This window comes from Gallus gallus, chromosome 1, assembly GCF_016699485.2.
Source record: "Gallus gallus isolate bGalGal1 chromosome 1, bGalGal1.mat.broiler.GRCg7b, whole genome shotgun sequence".
Lineage (NCBI taxonomy): Eukaryota > Metazoa > Chordata > Aves > Galliformes > Phasianidae > Gallus > Gallus gallus.
This window is the reverse complement of record NC_052532.1, coordinates 172568331-172586525: the sequence shown is the minus strand read 5'-3', so window position 1 is coordinate 172586525 and position 18195 is coordinate 172568331. Positions and strand designations below refer to the sequence as shown.

Below are 18195 nucleotides of genomic sequence, written 5' to 3'. Positions count from 1 at the left end.
CTGAAAATGAGGTGGCAAAGCAGAGCTACTGGAAAAGAACAATGGGTCAGCTTTCTACCTTTTCCTCATCTTATATTCAGGCGATATTTGAGTCCACTCTACCTTCTAGACCATTCGACCCCACTACATTGTTTGTTCCACCCATGATCTCAAAAGGTGTCACTTCAAAACACAGTAATTGCTCACTGCTTGGCAACAAGTAAGAGCTCCTCAGAGGAACAGACGTTGCAGGTTGGTGATTAGAATCAGAACTATCAATACTAGTAATGTGACTTGGTGGGTCAAGCCCACTGTTAAAATGCTTTTGCTTATTCCAACCACTTATTTCAGTTGTCTCTGTACAAACACTTTGCACGATCCAAACCAATAGAAGCGCTCAAACATCATGAAATAAAGAAAAAAAAAGAATAATAAAAGATAGAAGGTAAAGAAGGAGTCACAAAGCTAGCATTATTCAAAGGGGAAGCTGCTTCTGTGCTTAACAATACTTCTTGAAAATTTTAAGTTTAGCACTAGCATTCAAGTTGCTTGCTGGCAACAGCTTCTTTTGCCAAGAAGACTATCACTGGAGTGATAAATTCAGTGTTGATGGGCAAACCAGCAATTAGCATCACCCATGCTTGACAGTGGCAAAGAGTTCTCTGTTCTGGCCAAAATGGTCCCAGTTGTTCAATAAGTTCACATAAAGGGAAGTTCACTTTTTCAGAAGTGAAATCAAGGAGGCATTCACTTGCTTTCTTTTTTATGAGTAGCACAAGACTAAATACTACAGATTGCACATTAATCTACATAAGTAATTTTTAAGTATGAACAAAATTTAGAACAACCAAAAGATTATTAGGTTGGAAACACCTTTATTTGAGTCACCTAAATTAGCAGTTCCCTGCAGAACAGCCAAGCACACTACGTTTATTTATAGTGCAGATACACAGACCTAATTTAGAAGTGGTCTCTCTCATTGATTTCCAGTAAAAACAAAACAAAAAACCTGCAAGCCCAAGCTTTGTTTAAATCACTCATAATTGTATGTCCTTTAAAAAAAAATAACATCCAGACCTGCTGCAAAGCAGCAGGAGCAAACAGTGGGAGCAAACACAGAAAGAAATACAGATGCTCTAAGCTTACACAAGCCTGCACTAAAACAGTGATTATGGAGCTGGACTTTGATGCTGCAAGACTGTAGGGAATGTACTCTACAACTTCTCTGAGCTGTTCACGTGCTTGACCAGAGCCAGCACCTAAAGCCAACCACTGCAAGCACAGGGCCTTGAAAATTACTTACCCTGGCTGGGGACAGCTTACTACTTACTCTGCTATGTACACACTGCATCATGTGCTCATGTATAAGGGCAAGATTTATACTTGCAACACTTTCAAAGCTACCAATAGTGCATGTGTGTATATATACACATACGCACACAATATGTATGCATGCATATATATATAAAATCATATGTGGTGTATGTGCATATATATATTTAAATATATAAACATGTACATATGCATACATATGTGTGCATACACAAAACCACACAGGTATAAATATGAATATATATATATATATATATATATAGGCAGAAAAATAAATCTACCTTTCCCCTCATTATTATATATGCACCACTTCAACTCACAGGACAAGAAATTCGCCATAGCGTTTCTCTGACCGTTCCCTGAGTTAAATACTAAATGTGATTTAATGGCCACAGCTTAGGATTGAGACTGTATGCCACAACGTTTCTAAGTTGTTTTACTCCATTTTTAATGCCAGCAAGAAGCTGATAGTCAGGTTTACACGATCTCAGAACTCACAATTCAAAACCTGTATCAGGGAAGCAATGGCAGTAATGGGAGAAACGTGTTTTCCTTAGGGCTGCTGTCTCATTTGCTCAATTCACCTCAAACACGCACAAAATAGAAGGGAAAATAAGTTACCCCAAGATATAGTCTTTTAAAAGACTCTCAGCCCCAATAATTACGGAGTATGGGGGAGAGAAGTGTGAGCCGCTGCCCTTCCTTCCGCACGCTTATGCTTTAATCGATAATGGCTGTAATTCCCAATTACGTCCTTTAGAACAGAAATCGAGCTCCTGGAACGACACGGTGCTGCTAATTACGGCAAAGCGTGTGCAAGCCACAAGGTCGGAGCAGACAAAGAAATTCTAAATAATCGGATCCGATGTCTCGGCGTGTGCACACACGTACGGACATACGGATATATAGGAACGGAGGGACACACCCGAGCACACCGCCGTGCCCAGCACTCACAGCACTGAGATCTGTCAGCGAACCGCGTACGGAGCACCGAATGCAGGTGTGGGCGCTTCCATCCGTGCACACGCACACACACGGCGGAACACACATCACGTTCCGACGTGACCGGGACCCGGCAACCATCACCTCAAAGACGAGGAGAGACCGACCGCTCAGTCGCCGCAAAAAGGAATATATACATATAGATACATACGGATACAAGCGGTAGCAGCTTAACAAATACAGATGCCCCGCAGCGCTGGGGAAACGTGTGTGAAGCGCACTGAGGAAACCTCGTGAGAGGCACGGAACACCCAGCCCTGCCGCAACGTCAGCCCCCACTGACAGAACCGCCGCCGGCCGCTCTGCCCCAGCGCCGGGCAGCACCTGACGCGCTCCCCGGCGCCGCTGCCCCAAGGCCCCCAGCGGGAAGTGCCGCTGCCCGCGATGCCGCCGAGCGCCGCGCCGCAGCGAGCGGAGGCCGCCGCCCCACACAATGGGCACAGGTGCACCGCGCCGCGGCGGGCGCCCGACCAACGGCCGCGCCCCAACGGCCGCCCCGCCGCAGCCCCCGGCCCTTACCTGATGTCCGCAGCCCGGCGAGAGCTTCTCTCCCTCGGAGCTGCCGGCTGGGCGAGCTGGGAAGGCGGCGGTAGCGGGGCGAGCTCGGAAGCGGCTGAGGAGCGGCAGCTCCCTCCCTCCCCCCCCGGCGACCACCCGGCTGCGATCGCAGGAGCTGCCGCAGAAAGCGGCTCGGATGCCTTTGTTACGCCTCCCCCGGCTGGAGAGCGCTGTTGGGGAGCCCGGGCTGCAGCTGCTTCGCCTTTCTGCTGCTGCTGCCGATTGCAGTGATTTGCATTAGCCCGGCCCTCATTGAAATGCGGCTCTTCACACCAGCCTCTCCCGGCGCTCTCTCCAGAGGGCGGCACCGCCGTCCTCTCCCCCTCTCTCTCACTCCCTCCCTTCCCCTGGCGCTGCGGGGCTGGATGGGTCGGGCCTCACTGAGGCGCTCGCTTACGCGCCCGCCCTGAGGTGATTTGTGCCCGCGGCGCGGGTCGCCGCCTGCCCGCCGCCTCCTTCGCCCCCGGTGAGCTCTGGGGGTGAGAGCCGCGTCCCTGATGCCCTGGACCCCGGAATGCCTTTGGAAACGTTTTTTACCAAAAATTTCAGTGGGCATCTCCAGAAGGTTTGCTTGATCTCGAAGTGCTGAGAGCCCACGCAGTCACTGGAGCCCTGTGACCAGGATCTGTGTGCTCCAGGGCGGGTCGGCGTGGAATTTGGGCACTAACATTGGAGCTAGGCTTCCTCACGCTACTCGCATCTTTGCTGGCTGATCCCAGAGGTGATGGACCTCCGCAGATCCTACAGTTCTTATGCTTAAGTTTCCCAGAGGATGTTTTTGCCCAGAGGTGTCTTAGACTTCATCTGACCGACTCTCCTCTTATGCCCAATCCCCTCAGGTCTTGGACAATGTATGCAAAATCAACTCACACAAAAATTCAGTTATAAATGATGCTTTCTCCACAAAGACTTGGCTATTCTTGATGTTCGTATAGAATAGTCTCACAGAACAACCTGAACTGGAACCCGCAAGGTTCATGGTGTCCAATACCTGACTCCACACAGGGCTACCTAAATATTAAGCCGTATTTCTGACAGTGCTGTCCAAACTCCTTGAACTCTGTCAGCTTGGGGCCATGACCACTGCCCTGTGGAGCCTGTTCCTTGCCCACCACTCTCTGGTGAGGAGCCTTTTCCTAACATCCAGCCTGACCCTCCCAGTTTAAAACATTCTTAAGGTGAAGGGCCTGCTTTGCTTTCCTCTACGCAACAAAGAATTTAACTCTCTGCTGCTTGCCAGGTAAACAACACATAGTCCAGGGGGACACAGAAGGAAACGAAACACTGTCTGTCCCTTCTGTTCGAGCTGCTCCATTTTGCACTCTGAAAGAATTAAAAATGCATTAGACTAGAGAGAGGGAATTAGTCTGTAACCTAGCGGTTATGGCACTCGGTTGGGAAGGACAAAAGATGGCTTTGTGTGCCTGTATTGGGGACCTTTTCTGTGTCCTATACCCATAAATCCAGAAAAAAATTAGTGGTTGGGGACTTCAACCCAGGGTGACCTGCTCCCATTGAAGGTCTTTGATCACAACAGAGGCTCCCACTTCACCTTTCTCTTTGGATCAACACCGCCTTCAGCCTATAAAAAACTGTAAAGGCTCAAAAGAAGCAGAGAATGGAGCATTCCTCTTCTTCCATGTTCCCCTAGAACAGTCCATAGACAAGCTCTTGTGAGACAGGAGATTTCTTGATGGAGAAAAACTCATTTGCGCTCTGTCTTCAACGTCCTGGAGGAGTTCTTTAATAACAAAAATAAAGCAGAGAGCAGAAGTAGCAGTGTTCTGGCTATACTTCCAGTTCCCTTAGTCTTTGAAAGATAGATGAACACCTAAAACCTTCAGCAACACATTTTCTTGAAGGAGTATGAGCAACAAAATTCCTGAATACCAAAGCAGTTCAGAACTGATTGTACGACTCTGTCCTCAGCACTTTCCTACCACCTTGCTTTGTTTTTGTGCATCCTGGCACTTGATCCTCCCCATACAGCCCATGGGGCACTATGACACTTAGCTATGGACTGTCATTTTTCAGACACAAGTTCCCAAAAGCTGAGCACCTCCACACTGCATATTTCACCAGCTATATTGCTTTCTTGTCTATTGTTCTGAAACTCTCCTGATCTGTTTTTCAATGTAACAGGTTCAGAGATACTGGTAAATATTAGTGTATCTGATTGGAAAATATTTTTTAAAGTATTCTGGTAATCTCACATTAAAATTATATCCTTAAAACCACTGCTTTTGTAGGTCAACAATCAAATAAAATATTCATGGTGGTCTTAAATGATAAGAAGAAACAGGAGATTGCAAAGATTACTGATGGAAAAGACTATCACACTCCTGACAAAGGGCTGTTCTTTAACATTGTTCGGTGCTGATTTGTCTGACACTGTTGCAGGTAATGGGGCTTCTGCTTCCCAAAGGAGACATCTCTTCTAAGTGGAATTCCTCCAATTATAAGATTTTTTTTTTTTTCCTGACAATCAGGTTAATGGAAAATTTCTTATGTTTCAGTTCATTACTTCCAGCTATTGTGCCCTGTGTTCACGTACATCATTTATTTATCCCGTTGGTGTTTACTTCTCTCTGACATGTATTATTTACGCCTAACCTAAGTGTGCAAAATACTTCACAGATGTTCAAGAAAGATCCTCACTCTGATTATATTACACCTTAAAATGAATTTAAAAATATATGCAAACATTAAAATAAAAGAACTCAGTATAAATAAATACTAACATATAAATCTAGTAGGCAAGTGTATTTAAAATGTGTCATATTTCACCCATTTACAGTGTCATGTTTAACATAAAGATACAATACAATACCTCTTTGAGGTATTTGAGAGATGCTTCTCCTTTGCTTTTTTTTTTTTTTCTTTTTGTCCACAGCTTGCATAGAATGATGCAATTGTAAATAGAAGCAAAGATGGCACAGATTGTTCCAACAGTTGCGTTGTCATTCTGTTAAATAAACGTACTGTTTCTTAACATGGAATTGTCTTCTTAACTTTCCTTTGTATAGAGTTAGTAACTTGGACTTCCTATCTCTGCCATTGTTAGTCAGGTTTTTCAGATCCAATAGCATGCTATCAGTACTCTTCTGAGCATTTTAATTTGTAAGCACTGCTTTGAAGGAACTGGATGCAGTGGAATTGGATACAGTTATGTCACCACCCAACGTGTCTATCTCTTCAGGCTGTGCCAATTGCCTTGGAACATTGTTCTGGGAGCTTCTCTTATCTGGCTACCCACTGTGACTCCTAAATCCCAGTTAGAGCCACTGCTTTCCAAGACACGGTCTCCAGACTTCTAAACGTGACCTACATTCTTTGTTCCTTCTGAATGACCTTTCATACAGCTGTCTCAAAAAGCATGTTCAAATAATCCTGGCTTACTAAAGGATGTCAAATTCCCTATAGAAAAAGTGTTTTTTCTTTGCATTATTTAGTGCTCTATGCATTTTAAGTCATCTGCATTTTACTAGTCATGCTGTTAAATATTCCTTCAGATCACTCATAAATTTATGTAGTAGTAGAGGACAGCATTTTCCAATACATGGGGCTTGATTCCCCAAGGCAGGAGTGCCAAGGGTGTCTTTGGAAGTCATTCTACTTCATGTCAGAGTGGCACCTGGCTGTCGGGATGCCGATGCAGGCTAAGAGCTGGTGCCGGTGTGGTCACATATGTTCTGTCAGCAACCAGCCTGTGCCAGCTCCCAGCAGGGACCGAAGCAGCTGGAGCAGCACTGGACAGCTTTCAAAGGGTTCTGGGGTGGGCAGCATGATCCTTGAGACTACAGAGATATTTTGGGAAAAAAATCTCTTGAAAAAGATCAGAGCTCCACGAACTGCTCATGATTTACCCAAGGGAGAAGTATTTGCTGTTTATAGTCATTTTTCGAGACCTATCATTCAGCTGGTTTTTAATTAATTATTATCTATTACACTGATTTTGTGTAACACTAATCACTTAATTAGATTGATGAGCTGCTGAGTGTCTGTTGCTTCACAGAAGCGTATGTCAATGCAGTTACCTCTATCAATCATATCAATCATAGACTCACCCAGAAGGCTAACAAATTTGATATGCTCATTGGCACTAATTACACAATCATTATTTGTATTGATTACATCACATATCAGGCCTTCAGTTATCTTACCTGCTACTGATTCCACGATGGATAGATTTTTATTCTGAAGGTTACTTTTTATGTCATTTAAATGCTAGCACAATCTTACCTCTGAGCACATTTTTAATACTTCCTTAATATTCTTTATTTTCTTAAACAGTGACATTAATTGCTCAGGCACTCTAGTAATAAATTATTTTTAGACTTAAAGTAAAAATGCATTAGAAGCTATTCACATGTTATAAAACAGTTGCATATTGTAAAGCATGCCACATTCATAACAAGAATGTGACTACGTTATGCAGAAATGTCCACTGAGTACTTCTGTTTGTTCTGCACTGGTTTGGACAATTTCAGCTGGTTCTAATAACAAACCTATGACATTGCTAGTATTTATTTCATTCACAATAGTGTTATGTTTTTTTTTTCCTCTGTCATTAGTATATCTGACTGTAAAATTTCTCATTGCTGATTTATCGTGTTTTTGAATGAGTAAATAAAAGATTTATACTATATTTTCTATCCTTTTGTATTTCCTCTCCGGTGAGGATATTTAGAACAAAAGATGGCATCCTCTCTCACTGCACAATTCAATTTTTTGTTTCTAGGAAAATCATTCACAGTTAAAGACCTTTGATCTCGTTTATTCTGCCAGTAACTAATTTTATCAAGAAATTCATCCTTTTAAAGCAGATTATAGATCAGGTCTAAACTTGGTTAGCATACAACAGATGTAATTACATGCTGGTAATTGTGTAAGACATTCTTGAAGTTATTTATACGTGTATGTCCATTGGAAAGGGATCCCACTCTAAAGTAAATCTGTCTTGGATGTAACACTGTTTTCTTTTGTCTTGGAAAATTTTGGTGTTTTGTTTTTTGATACTACATGGATATTTAACCATGTCAGTGAAGGACCTCCATTATGATTTGTCACAACTCTGTCTCCTACCTTTTTTCTTTCAGACATTATTCAGATATTTCAGATGTTATGAAGCGCGTGTTTGAAGAGCTGCCTATCTGATTTTATTTGCTTGACTGTATTGGTTAACAGGTTGAACCCAAAACCTGGTCATCTGGGATTACCCATTAGAAATTGACTATGCAGGTGGCAGACCAAGTTCTACCTGTGAAACGACTCCATACATCTCCACAACGTGCTGCATCGTCATGTAGTAAAGCAAGATAATTATCTAAGTAAACTGCTGCTATAATCATTCTCCCATCTATGTTGCCAAGAAGCTGAATTAGAATAGTTCTGAAATGCAGGATTTGAATTTTTGCTGGGCTTTAGTTCAATCTAATTAAAGCAAATTGATATTCTTTGCTGACTGCTCACATTTGGCAGAAGCATTTTTAATAATTTAGAATATGTACATTCACAGTAAACCCCAGTCTCAGTGGTATTCACAAGCTCTGAGAATATGGGAACTTTTTCATTATGAGTGAAACCTGGAATGTTTTATGAGTATAAATGCACAAATTGTACACAGGTCTTTTGAAATGACCTAAGAACAACATATGTGGTAGCCCAGCATGTGAAAAATAAATTAGGTTAGGACTGGGAGACATTATTTACAAATACTATTTTTATGAAACAAAGTATTTTCTGGCTGGGTGAGGTTTTGAATGCCATTCTCTTTCCTATTTTTCACTTACAGATTAGGGGTGCTGCTTCAACTGAACTGCCATTTCTTTCCTCATGCAGCCATGGAGGGATCCCCGTCACCTGCTTATAATGTCTGAAGAGGCGCCTTTACGGGTGGTCCTTCCACTCAGACACTGCATGACTAAGCACAACATCCAGTAGAGGTGATTAATTAATTAATTAATTAATGGATGTTTAATTAAAGATTAATCTTTGAGATAAAATAAACAGCTAATAAACAGAGAAAGTAAGTAATCATAGTTGACAGCCTTCTCCCATTCCCCCAAAGAAAGAACTTAAATGCCTAAAACTGTACTCAGGCTTTAGATGTCGAAGTACAACTTGAAATCTGCCCAACACACTTCACTTCTAGATAGTTCTGGATACCTGCAGTTCTACCACACCAAGCTAGGATCACACCAAAGTATATTAAAACCTTGATCTTGAAAGCTCTCCAAATGTCTTTTAAAACTTTTAAATGACAGTGATCTTGGATGATTCAAAATTGAATATCTTTGAGAGCTGCTGCTTAGCATTACTCTTTAGAAAAAATGAATCAAAAGCTCCGGGCTGTGGTAGACAAATGTCTTTTGTAATTTTAAAACTTTGGGGATTGACAGCTCAATCATCTGATGAGAAATAGGGCCTTTCTTTTCTATATAGTAGCAATGATTTTGTGGGACAACTAATGGTGCCTAGAAGAGAACAAGGTAGATAGCAGTTTTGCAGCACCAAGAAACTGTTCTGCTTGTCCACATGGTTATATTTTCAAAGCGTAGGTGCAGTCAAATGAAATATATTCCTATATAGCTTCAAGCATGAACTTTTATAATAATAACCTCTTACTGTTAATATCCAGAAAGAACTCAAATTTAATCTTAAGATTACATTCTAACCATTGTTGATAGGAAGGAAAGTCGTATGTATTAAGAAAGTTAATCCACACGCACTTAGATGTAACAAAGCAAAACTTAATTTGCCATGAAAGTGGAATTCAGAGTCTTGTGTTTTGGAGAACTCATTAATTTTGGTTTAGTGTAGGAAAGTTTAGTGTAACAAATCTCTTCAAAATTTATGAACAGCTGTTTCACGTGGTTTTATATGGACTTTATAGAGTTATATCTCTATATCTTTAAAGAAAGTATCCTCAAATATGCATGGTTTAAGTGTGTGAAGCTTTGGTAATGCTTATCTGTGTGGATAAACAGCATTGTTTAAATATAACAATTAATTGATGATATGGAACTAGATAGTGACATTAAAATCTTCCTTTTCATTCTTCCCTTTTGGTTGATAAAAGCCTAGAGGAGACTGTCTCCAAACTGTATTCATGTCTTGTTTCCTCTATTTAATTTTACCAGGGTTATTATATTTAGAATGATCTGAACATCAGAAAACCCAATTGTCAAATGGCACAAATGCCTGGGATTTTTTGTTCTCTGAAATACCACTGTGGAATCAGAGGTTAAATAGATGCAGAGCTAGCATGGGCCCAGAAGCTCTTGTGGAAGCCAGTTTCAACCATTTTTCAATCTTGTTAGTTGCACAGGTATTAGAGAAGAGCAAGATCTTTTCTGTTCTTTCATATGTCAGGTTTCTTTTCAAGTCTAGTCCTTGAATAGAATTTCTTTTTCAGAGATCTTTCACACTGATGTCAGGATTTCCACAGTAAATCGAGGTTCCCCTGTAAGGCAAGGTGACAAACTTAAACATTCATTTCTCACTCCTTAACACAGCTGTAGTGTGATGTTAGCACCTCGTTTTTCCAAGTGGTAAGTTATTTTGGAGTTCAAAGAGCAACCAATGTGGTTACAGAGAAATCTTCAGCAAATTTTTTTATTATTATTATTTTGGTCACTCCAAGTCTGCATTTATTTATCCTCTTTGGAGCCTTGCATTTTTCCTATCCCTCAAACAGTCTCAGAATTGTACTACTCCATTTATCATGCACAATTTACCCAAGAGGCTGGTTGAACTGGTATGCCTTTGGGATGCTGTATGCAGTAGACCTGTCAAGTGTCACGTACTGAAACAAATCCTGCCTCTCCTCTTAAGCTCTGCCTGTACCTCATGCATTCATGCAGCACAGCACATTGCTTTCCTCATGTTTCTGAGTTGGTGTCCTACCTCTGCAGTCCCTCCCTTCCTCCTCCTCTCGAGCACATGCCATAAGGTGCCAGACACATCCCACACCATAGACCAGTCTGCAGTGCTCTCTCATGCACAGAAGAAAAAGATAATTAAGGAAAGTATGAAGATGCAAAGGCTTTTTAAAAGCAAACTATGGCTTACTTTGCAGAAGGAACAAAGCTTTTAGAGAAAATTACGTTAAAATGATCTAAAATGTGTTTGTATTACCTAAAGCCCTGCAACTTTTTCATGGTCATCTACAAAGCAGCAGTGTTATTGAAATATCCCAGAAGTGCTCTCCATGTCTCAGTTTGGTCCGTGCTCCCTCTGTCTCATAAGGTCCTTTTTTGCCCTGCCATAATTCTTTCAGTCTGTGCATTCACAGACCCTTTTGGTTTTGCCTGCTCAGCAGGAGCCTTCAGAGCCTATGGCTCTGGTTGTTGACCCTTAGCAGCATATATGTTTGTTAGAGTAGCTATACTGAGCAAATTTCTTCTTTACTGCCTGTTTCCTCTGGCAGAGTACTGCCAGATCAGTCCTAATATAGCAGGCATCCCATACACATAATCTCTCTCAGAACAGCACTAAATTTAACACGGTCATTAAAAAATGCTGTTAGGGATTCATCTCATAGACCTGTTACTATTCTGCTGCCTGCAAAATAAAAGACTAGCACGCCATCTTCATTGTGCCAAATATTTATGAGTTGCAATCAGAGACTCTTAAGATAAATTTACCTCAGCAACTGGGGGGAGTGCATGAAAAGGGGAAGGAATTAAAATGAAGTTGCTAATAAAGCTGAGAATTTCTGTGCTACCAGCGTTGCCATGTCAACCCGAGTTATGCAGCATCACATTTCAGTTCTATTCAATCCCCCTTCAAAGGCTTAGCAACTAACCAGGATGTTATAGATGGATTTTTAGCTGATTATGGCATCTTTGCTTGATAAATCTTGCTTAACCACATTCTTTCTTTTCTGGGTAATATCAAATGAAACTGAGTGACAAAGTACATCCATGCAGATGGTTTATTATATAAGTGATAATTGTTTGTCCCACTTTAAAAGTATCACATCCTGCAGAAAACATGAGGCTCAATCACTTTAAGATGGCAAGCAATTTAACATAAATTATTATTTCTTTCACATAGCAGTGAGAAGCATGCAACCTCAGTGTCCTGTGTTATGTATTAGTTTCAGATGCTATCCTTTTAAGCTAGTATGTAAATATTTCCTCTGCTCTGGTAACCCTCTTGAAGTTAGCATAGATTTCCACTGCTGTCTGGCAGAAGTCTAAATGTTTTTATTGAAAACTGAAGCAATGTAATGTTTGTTGCATGATCTCTCAACAGAAAGTTTTCTTTATTCTCAAGTACTTACATACTATGGACTTCAGAATTATTAGTTTACCATTTAAAATTTTATAAGGAGTATTAATTCCAGTTTCAGCATCATGTTTCTGAGGATTATATAGGCTGGTAGTCAACAGCATCTGGAGGATAGCAGCTATTGAGGAGTTACATTCTTACCACTTCTCATTTCAGTTGAGCTGATAGTATTCCCATTTAAATATTTCTCCAAGAACAGAAAAGGTGTTGGAAACAAAATAAGTCTCAGAAACAAAATAAAAGTATCAGCAAGCAATGACTTCAACTTGCATTCTTAGTAAAGATCTCAGATGCTTTATTTTTCTTTCATTTTTGAGTAAAACTGTCCTAGATCTGTAAAGGGAAAAAAGATAAATTAATTGCACTATACCATGATAATTACTTAGCTAGTTGAAAGTCACCAATAATTTAAAAGTGATTAAAAACAATTTATGATAAGGTGCAGAAAGTTCCCATGCAGTGAAGAGAGATGCTGCAAACGTTGTTCTCAGAGCAGCAGAATGCACAGAGTTCACTCAGTAGCGCCTCTTGCCTGCACTGATCCTTTGAAGTCTGATGGTGAAGGAGCTGCTCAACTCTGTCCTCAGCCTGGATGAAAACAGCCCAGCTCCACTAATTTCTCTCCTCTCTGCTGCTGAATTTCTTGGCATTTTAAAGAATTCAGTACTTGAACCGAGTATTTGAGCTCTCTTTTCTTTTGTCCAGTTTGAGCTGCTGGAGGGTGTAGATGTTGAGGAGGTAGCTGATAGACATGGCTTACTCCTTGTTCCTTGTGCAGCCCAGCATATTCCCCAAACATCTGTAATCTTAGCAGGAAAGCTTGTCTTCTTAGGTATGTTGTATTGCAGAACAAAAGCAGATAGATTAGAAACAAAGCAATAATAATAATAATAATAATAATAATAATTACTGAAGAATAATACTTAAGAATAATAATTACTTTTCAGGTGTGTGAATAGTATTGAAAAACGTACTCAGAGAAAAATATCTGCTTTTAGCAAACTTATAGGAAAAATAATACTGACAGAAGTTGGTAGTTGTATCTCTGGGAGAGCTGGAGTGTGCCTGAGCAAGATAAGTCAGAGCTCCATAGCAAGAGATACTTGAGCAGCTGGGGTAAAAGATGCTTCTTCCTCCTTTCTCATTAAATAGATATTGCCTCACTGTTGCTGCGGGTACTGTCAGCCCAGCTGAAGTCCTTCTGTTTCCCCACTGACACATACTATATAGTGCAAAGCCAGAAGATTTGCCCCAGATTCATTATCTTCTCTGTTCTGTTCTGTTCTGTCTGTGTGAGAAACCACAAAAAAACTGCAGGAAAGGAGATGTAAGAAAGATTTTCCTGAACTCCCTGCTGATTCTATGTTCATACTTTTTCATTTTGAGAATAGAAAAGAGACACAAAATTCTGGATGAGAAAGGATAAAGCAAGCACCAAGCTGGGTAAAAAAAAAAGAAGCAAGGCAAATACAGGCCTTCAGAAAGGGTGCTGCATATCATAATATTATGGTTGTCTAATGACTATATGCATGTACAAAGACACTGGTGTTATTAGTGGGAATACTCCTATATATATGATCTATCAAATGTTCTTACAGTTAATGTGTGAGATAAAATAAAAATTAAAGGTTTTAAAGGGCACTAATTACTGCCCATGTTTGGTCAGTCTCACTTGTGTTCCAGTGTGCTGACTGAAAACAGTGAAGTGTGGTACATCTTCCAAGTTGTAAGCAAAGGTTTTGTGGGGATACCCTCTGCAAATTATGTGGATGATTTATTTAAGACAATACAGACTTATTTAGTGGCTATTTTTCCTTAGGTATATAAGGATTCCCATCATATTCTCACCCAGCAGAACAAAAGCAGAATGGATATGTTCCTGAGTTTAAGAAAAGCTAGGTGAGTGTATATTCTGAGAATTGAAGGACTGCACATCCATATAGCAGAGAGGGATGATTACCATGTAGGAGCTGGGAGGAAGAATCTGAGAAACAGGCTTCTGAGTGGAAAGCTGAGGGGGAGATTGGTTGTGTAACCACTAAGAGGAAGGACAAGGCACTGCCTACAAGCCAGATACAAGATGATATTCTTTGAGGAGAATCAGTGGTAATCAGAGACAAACAGGAAAAGGATATGCACATACCCATATACCCACATGAAACAGATGGCAAAATTAGATGAGAGAGGGTAACTTTTTAGATTGCACAGGCCCTCTTGTATTATATATCCTACCTTCTCTGTCCTCTTTTACCTGAATCTTTTATATATATCTATATATATTTGTTTATTTTTTTCCTGGGATACAAGAATGAGCTAATCTGCAGGAAATCTAATTGCCTTGTTTTTAAAAACTCAGAAATGTATGTCAGTGCTCTTAAAGGGAACTTAGCTTATCTCACGCAATCACAAATCTAGCTCTCAGAAACCCAGACTTAAACCTTTAATGTCTATAACCTGCTCCTTAAGAGGTGCAGCCCATTGATTTCTAGGCCTTCCGTTTGAAAATGCTTGTCATGGTGTGATCTGTGCAATGCTGGCACACATGTTCCTCCTATCTTAGTGTTGCTAAAGGAAAGACTGGCATTTATTATATGAAACAGCACAGTGCATAGAGAGAAGGTCAGGTGGTGGCCTTTTACATGTGACTCTAACACAGATGGTGCATAAATAATCCTTAAATGTTGATGGGGAAAATAATGGGCCACTGGGTGTAAGATGCCCCTTTTCTACTTAGTACCAATTCAGATCATAATCAAGTGTTTAATCTTGCAATTATTAGATTACGTATAGAATATGAATGCATTTAGAAATTTAACTTTTCTATTGTACAAACAATTAGAGACTGTCATTAGTTGTTAATTAGACCAATAGCCTGTGGAAATTTTTACTGTGTAATAATGGGAAAAAGAGGGCATATCTGCATATCTATCTCTGCCTCCCCTTAGCAAATACTTGGGGAATGCTGTGGAGACAAAATGTTAAGTTTTTAGCATAGCTGTGTTCAGTGCAAGGCAAACCCGTTGCCTTTTTGGTAATGCAGCTCATATAGGGCTCCATGCAGAACTGTGATACCAGGTGTGTCTTAAGCAGTAGCAGACAGCACCTGCTCAGCTTAGGTTCTACCCTACACCCTCATAAAGCCTTAATCCTTCAGTTTGTCCATCACCCTGCTGCACCTCTGTGGTCCTTGGGCACTATCTGGTCTCCTCTCTTACTTCTGCCATCCAGGTCCAACACATCAGTGCAGGATTCCTCTGTTTCCTTAAATTTTCTGGTTGTTTTCTTTCATAGGCTGATTTTGAAAGAGAGGTGAGGAGACGTTTTGATACTTCATGTTTTATCTTGACTGAGCAGCAAAAAGGTATCAGGCTGAGAGCATCTGCAAATTAATTTTGCCACTGATATGATATGCTTTTTTGTTTGGTTGGTTTTTGTTTTGTTTTCTGAAAGGAAATGAAGAAGAAATTTCTAAATGCCTAGGAGACAAATAGAGAAAAAATACCAAAGGGATGATATTGCAGAATCACAGAACTGTAGGGGTTGGAAGAAGCCTCAAGAGATCATCACATCCAACTCCCATGAAAGAGATAATATGAAAGAGAGCTGAGTGTGGGTGACCTGGGCTGAGTGATACGGGTCAGATAACGCAACTTTCGCAAACCAAGATTATGCTTTAGGAAAACATTTATGCATGTGTCAATTGACATCTGCACATAACTTAATCTGTAAGAAATCAATAAACTTAAATACTCAGTGAAATCTCTTCCTTTAGTATTCATGGAATTTTATTTTATTTTAGAAATAACACAAAATGCTGTGCATGCCTAATATTTTTAAGGAAAAGGCTAGAGAATTAATTAAAATGTAATCTTTCCTATTTAATTACATCTCTTCAAAGCTGTGAGAACAGCTCTCACAAATGAACTCCATTCTATGATTCTATAATTCTATGAACTCAGCTTCACTAAAGCATAGCCAAGTTTGAAAAGTTGTGTTTAACTGTTCATCTTAGGTTTGCACATTTGGGCTAAAGAGAATCTCAGCCTGATTCAGTACGTTGTTGACAGAGGCAAAAACCTTTATCATTTCAAGGGCTGCAGGAGCAGTAGAACTCTGGCATGTGAATGAAAGCCGAGGGTGGATTTCATAAAACATAGTTTATGACTGGATGCTGTTTCCCTAGGTCAACAAGGCATCTGTTTTATTATGAAGAGGTATAATGTACCCAAAGAGCTGACTTGTGGTCTTCCAAGTCATTGGACTGCAGACATTCTTCTTCAGAGGACACAGCACAGAAGGTCTGTACAAAGTGGTATTGCCCACTTAAACTCTGAATACAGTTTGGGACCCAGCACATACACTGAAGTGGGAGCCAGTGTTAGGCATATAGACTTATCTGAATGTTTCTGTGGAATGATATACACTAATGTGTTTGGATGCCTCAGATAAAAAACAAATTAAACTTCATGAAATATGGATGGGAACAATGCATGCACATGTACAAGCTAGAGCCAGGAGGCTGAGTGAAAGTTCTAATGATTTAGTTTGTTGCTGCTAACACAGTTGTGAGTTTGGCCATTGATCTGCTTGGATAAATGGTAAATCTTTGTATCTTTGGCTGTACCTCCATTGCTGAATGTATTCACTCCAGGGGTACCCCTTGTCTTGTGGTGCAGAACAGCTCGTGTTCTCAGTGTCTGGGGCTTCCTCTTCCCAAACAGGTTGGATGTATCCATGCTGCTGTCTAGCCCTGGATTTCCTGAAGGTCCTGTATGGTGTCCTGTTGTCATTAACTTTTAGTATGTTGCATTTTTTCAAGTTGAAAATCCCTGAAAAATAAAAGGACCTTGTTTCACTCTCTCAAGATAAATATTTTTACAGTGTGAATCAGAAAGTACGTAGTACCTGGCCAGGGAAACATGTATGTTCCTTGAGGCTGTAAAGCCTTCTGAGAGTGGGCTGGAGTAATGTAATGCTGGAGTTAAAAATGGAGCATGCTCATACAGATATCTTTGGAAAACTTTTCCTAGACTGAATGATCCCCAGAATGATCCCCAGACACCTCGATTTTGTTGGGAACCAAATATTTCAGTGTAAATTCTTCTGTCTGAACTACCATGGAAAGTATTGATAGAGGAGCCAAGACCCAGAAGACAGCTGGGAGGCCAAGATATCTGATAGTTCTCAAGTGCTTTTTGAGAGTAGATTATAAATACATTATTCCCTAGCTATTAATTTTAGTCTAATAACTCTCTGTAAAAATATAAACAAGTCAGTTGTTAAAAATGACAACGTGAATCTTATTGCTCATTACTTATTTCCTAAGACATTCAACTCCTGCCACACAAATTCCAAAGGTTTTACAGCATCTCTAGTATTTAAAATAAATGTATTTAAAATTATGTTTCCATCTCTTGCTATCAGTGGCTATGGCTGACTTTTAATAAGAAATATCATTTCATTTAATGGTTTGCTCTAGATTAATTATCCCTCAGGCTCAGAAACACATATGTATTGATGTTTTCTGGCATAATAAAACTGGTCTTATTAAAGTTGGTCCTAACTGTATAATAAGGATTATAACTAGGTGAAAAATTTGTGAATCAGCTCCATACAAAACAAGCACAGTTGACATATTTCAAAGTTGCAGAGACTTTCTTTTCTAATATAAGCTCTTGTTGTCCAGTTGATTATTTTAGCAGAACAAAGTCCCTCGGAGAATAAAAAACATTTTTTTTCATAAAGCACAGCTCTACTCCAGCCACTCCAGAAATCTTCAGCAACTATTAGAGGACTAAAACAAATGATCTATTTTAGAAACTAAAATTTATGGATTTAGTAGGCTACATAGTGGGAAATTTTTCAAGAGTTAATTGATTTGTCCTAGTGGAAATCTAACAAAAAGCTCAACTTCATTGAGCAATATTTATAGCAAACAATATTTACAGAAATCCCAGTCTTAAGGTAAAAATGATTACACATTAAGTTGCATCCTGTGAACTGCCATGCTACTATGAACTGTTTGAA

General features: G+C 40.1%; 1 protein-coding gene across 4 annotated transcripts in view; it reads right to left on the bottom strand.

Annotated features, from left to right (window-relative positions):
• DCLK1 (doublecortin like kinase 1) overlaps positions 1-3110 on the bottom strand; it is a 234311-nt gene extending 231201 nt beyond the window's left edge. For 3 of the 4 annotated variants that reach the window (NM_001257257.2, XM_015277804.4, XM_015277820.4), the window contains exon 1: positions 2833-3110. The gene's annotated coding sequence lies outside the window, so the exon portion shown is untranslated. Of the gene's footprint in view, positions 1-2464; positions 2773-2832 lie in introns of those variants that run through there. The other variant, XM_015277813.4, reaches the window with a different exon arrangement.
• Positions 3111-18195: the final 15085 nt, after the last annotated feature.